Below are 5,000 nucleotides of genomic sequence, written 5' to 3'. Positions count from 1 at the left end.
GAGATGTAGACCCACTTGTTCGGGCCGACGATGCAGAAGCAGAGTCCCAGCGTCTCTTCGTCGTCGTCCATGAAAAGGGCTACGGGACGAGTCGATAGCCCTGGGACGCCGGGGTGTCCGTTTTGCAGTAGGTGTTGAGCGTGTGTTTCCGGGGTGGTTGTTTTGGTAGGGCCAACTTCGGTGATGGACGCAGCAAGGCCAGTTTCCTCCCCGAGCTTCCTTCCTCTTGCAATCTTGCTGCCGTTTCTACGCATTGCGATGCAGAAGATGTCCAGAAGGTAGTCTAGGAAGACAGGCCTCCGCAGGTTGTCCGCCATCACTGTTGCTATGCCTTCCCTCTCCAGTTTAATATTGAGTTGTGTTTCTAGGTTAAGGCGGGCTATGGAGAATCTTGGGCATTCCAGAATGATGTGCCACACTGTTTCTTCGATGTTGGGGTCGCATTCGCAGCCCGGGGAGTCTTTGAGCTTGTGTTTATACAGGTAGCTGGCAGTACCACCGTGTCCCGTCAAGACTTGCACGTGGATTGGGTCCCATCTTACCTTCCTGATTATTTGAAAAGCAATTTCAACATCAGGAAGGAATTCCCTGGTGGTGTTGCCCGTGCTGGAGGTAAGGTATCTATCCTGCCATCTTTTTACAGATTCTTCACGGATTTTGGTCTTGACGTGGGCCACTGGTGTTCTTTTATAGTCATATGGGCGGTCCAGCAGTGCGGCTTCTTTAGCAAGTTCGTCTGCCCTTTCGTTTCCGGCTGTGCCTATATGTGCTCGGAGCCAAACTAGCCTGATGCTTCTTCCTTGTTCCTTCATGCGCTGTATGTACTGCTGTGTCGCTCTTGCTATGGGGTGGGTGGTCCTCGGGTTCCCCAGCAGGTCTAGTGAGGACCTTGAGTCGCTGAGGATGGTAGCCAGGGGGACATTTGTTCGCATAACCTCCTGGCTAGCTTTATATATAGCATAGAGTTCAGCTTGGAATACAGTGCATGCGGGGTGTAGGGTGAACTTTCGGGATTTTGTTTCTGTTCCTCCCTCCCACCAGGAGAATGCAGCTCCTACTCTGTCTCGGATTTTGCTGCCGTCCGTATATATTTCAGGACCGTCTCGCTGGTGGTTGTTGTTGAGGGGTTCCGGTGTTTCTTCTTCTTCTTGACTCCCATATTTTATGGCCTCTTGGGAGGCTGGGTGCTGTAGTTTGTCAAAGTCTATGTTACATTCGAGAGTCGTGTTGAGGGGAAGGTAGTTGGTGATTTTGCCTTTCTTTGTGCGGTGGATTAGGGCCTGCTCTTGTATTCTGATGTCCAGGGGGAGCAGGCCTGACAGAATTAATGCTGACGTGTAGGAGACCGTGCGGTAAGACCTGCAGATCTTTTGGGCGAACCCTCTCTGCAGCGTGTGTAGGTGCTGCTGTATCATGCGCAGTTCGGTGGATTCGCACCACGCACTCGCACCATAGGTGATGATTGGTTCTATTACCGCTGTATAGATGGTCCTTATGATCTCCGAGTTTAGTCCCCAGGTGATTTTCGCCGTGCACGCAAGCCGGTTGTAGATTTGTGTGGCTTTCCTGCACTGTGCCACGACGTGGGACTTAAAGGTCAGATTTCTGTCTATTATCACACCGAGGATTTTTATTTCTTGAACCAACTGGATGCTGGTTTGTGCCATTCTCAGGTTAGGGGGATTATACTTTAGCTTTTTCGTGAGGAGCATCGCGTTGGTCTTGTGCGGTGCAAAGCTAAGTTTGTTCCGTTCTCCCCATGTCATGACAGTTGTTAACGTCTCGTTGGCTTCGTTTTGTAGGGCTTCCATGGTGGTGTTGGCAAAAACGAGTACGACGTCGTCGGCGAAGGCTTGGCAGTACACCCCTTTTTCTGTCAGCCGATGCAGTAGAGAGTCTAAAATTACGTTCCAAAAGGTCGGTCCGCCAATGGAACCTTGGACGCAACCCTTTGTAGTGCATTTTGTGGAGACTCTCCTGGCGTAGTTGACTAAGATCTTCCTGTCGTTGAGATATGCATCGACTACCTTGAAAAGGTTTCTGGGGCACTCCTTGATGGCGAGTTGTTTCTGGAGTGCCGGCCACCACGCGTTGTCGAAAGCTCCCTCGATGTCCAAAGATACGACGAGGACTGATTTCCTGTCTGTCAGTTTCTGTCGTAGGTGGTCTATGAGGTCGCTTAGGGCGTCTTCTGTACCGCGTTGAGGTGTGAAGCCGTATTGCCGCTTGTTCATTCTGGGGAGGAGATGCCACTGGAGGCGGCCCACTAGAAGCTTTTCCACTATCTTTCCCATCACTGATAGAAGGCCGATTGGTCTGTAGGACTTGGGGTGTGTATAGTCCTCTTTCCCGGGCTTACGGATTATGACCACATGAGCTACCTTCCACTGCTCCGGAAAGTAGCATAGTGACAGGCACTTGTTCGCCATCGCTAGGAAGATGTCTTCGGCGTTGCGGATGGCAGCGGTGCAAATGTCTGCGGTCAGCCCGTCGGGGCCAGGCGCCTTTTTGGGATTTAGTTGCTTCAGCACCGTCTCTAGTTCAGTGACGGTGAATGGTGGGTCGTCCTCAGGTAGGGTGTTGGTGTCGAAATTTTTGATCCAGTTTCTGATTGAGGCGTGGCAGGGTTTGTCTGTTGCCTCTGAGTCGTCAGGGTAAAACGTTCGAGCCAGAAGGTCTGCCGAGTCTTGTGGGGACAGGGTGTGGCCTGTAGTCGGGTTCCTCAGGAGTGTGTCATCTTGGCGACCATCACATCTACGCAGGACTCTGTAGATTTTGTCCCACATGCTTTCCTTCTCCTGGTTTGTGCAGAAATCCTTCCAGCTTTCCGTTTGCGCTTTTTCCGCCTCAATCTTGTACTCCTCCTTGATTTTTACATACTCGTTTATTACATGTGTTTTCCTATTTTTGGCTGCGTTCCTGATTCTCCTCTTGTGCTGGAGTACTTTTTTGCGCATTTGGTCCAATGTTTTTGTCCACCAGGGCGGTAGAGGGTTTTGGGTTTCCGGTCTTAAGTACGGGATGGTATCTTCACAGGTTTTGTGGATTAGGGCCGTAAAGGTGTTTACGGCCACTTCTAGTTCTTCGGGATCCTTTAGTTGTTCTATTATAGCGGGTGTAAAATAATTTTCTTGTAGTAATTTTTTGAAAAGTGTTCCGAATTCCTTCCATTTTGCCTTTCTAGTGTTGTACTTCCGCGTTGTGATGGGCTTAAGACTGGCCAGTGGCCGTCGAAGCTGTAACGCGAAAGTAATGGCGTTGTGGTCGGAGGTGGTGATGTTCCTCTGTACGGTCCACTTTTCAATTTTTCCTAATAGAGAGCGGCTGCATGCTGTCACATCAATGGCGCTTTTGCATACTATCCCCCCTCTTATGGTTTCGAACGTTGGTGTATCCCCGGTGTTAAGTATGTGAAGATCCATTTCGTTTAGGAACGCGCTGTACATTTCACCCCTGGTGTCCTCAGTGATGCTACCCCACCAGGGGCTCCATGCGTTGGTGTCTCCAGCAACTATGATATTTGTGGTCGATTCCGCCAGCTTCCCATAGATATCCTTGATCCTTGCTAGGTATGGCGTTAGGTCTTGGTCGCCCTCCAGGTAAATTGAGATCAATCCTAGTTGCAGGCTGCCCCCTCTCAGTAAGACTGCCGCCTCCGTTTCAGTCACCGTCTGGGGGTCGTTGACTACCTCCAGTCGGTCACTGAACACAATAATTGCAGCCTTAACTGGTTTTGTGCGTCGGAGTGTGCACTGTACTACTTTTGTGCCTGGATATTGCTTTAGTACCCCCGCGCTGCCTACGTACGGCTCCTGCACTAAAGCAATATCGATCTTTCTATCCTTAGCAGCTTGAAGGAGTTCCGCCGTTGCCAGTTTTGATCTTTGCAGATTGGCCTGTATGATGTTGATGTTCCTAGCTTTTGTCTGTGTTTCTGTGTCATTTTGGATGCCTTTAGCAGTACCTAATCTTTGATCTTGCTATGGCATCCCATTTATGTCGCTCGTGGCACTCTGTACTAAAGGCATTGTGGTCCATACTTGTGTCTTTTTTACCTCCTTCTCTACAGTTTATGCAGGTTGGTGGTTTACCCGCTTTCCTCTCCATGCAGTCTCCCCATGTGTGTGGGCCTCCGCAGTGGCTGCAGAGATGGTCTTTTTCTTGGCACGTTGTTCTTGTGTGGCCAAATCCCAAGCACTTTATGCACTGCATGAGAGGAGACTGATCCGCTACAGGTCTTCTTTGTAGCCCTATGTGGAGGTGGCCGGCTTCCAGGACCGCTTTGTGTGCTTCCGGTGAAAGTTCCAAGATCGGGTGACACTCCAGGGGGTTGCGTGCTCGCTTCCTATAACGCACGCGCAGCTTGGCCTCCTTTCCGTGTTCCTTCAGAACATCCTTGTTTTGCGCCAGGACGTGCTCTATAATCTCGGTGTCCGTGTGGTAGGCTAGGACATCGCGGATTATAATGAGCGGGTTTGCTGGCCTGGCGACTTCCACTTTGAGGCCTTGCTGTCCCTTAACTTTCTCCTGCACCAGGCGAAGATCCTCATTTGTGTGGCAGCTCAGCACGATTTTTTGATTACGTGCTTTGCGTACCTTGTCCACCTTGGCGCCGGTCTTTTTGGCGTCGATGGCCGCCACTATCCTTTTGATGATAGTATCGCCGGTGTTTGTCGGATCACTAGACGATACTATAAGGGTGTGGTTTGGCCTCGGTTTGGGCTTCGCCGGTGTGGCCGTTATCCTGGCGTACGTCACCGTGGCTGGTCTCTTGCTGGTCGTGGTTGGTTTCCCACCTTCCGCAGCATCCATTTCTTCCTGAATCGACCTTGCTGGCGTGGTGGGCTTATCCAATTTCTCTTTTATTGACTTGATGTCGTTTGTTACCATTTCGAGCGTCCCCGCTATTGGGAGAAGGTTATCTTTTAGTTCTCTGTCTCCCAATAGTGCTGTGGCTTGCGGTGGTGGTGCGGGTTTATCGTGGATGGTTTCGATTAGCT

Source organism: Heliconius melpomene, chromosome 12 (genome assembly GCF_056956725.1).
Source record: "Heliconius melpomene rosina isolate 202511_hmr_F chromosome 12, ASM5695672v1, whole genome shotgun sequence".
NCBI lineage: Eukaryota > Metazoa > Arthropoda > Insecta > Lepidoptera > Nymphalidae > Heliconius > Heliconius melpomene.
The sequence above is the reverse complement of the archived record's forward strand: the minus strand, read 5'-3'. Positions refer to the sequence as shown.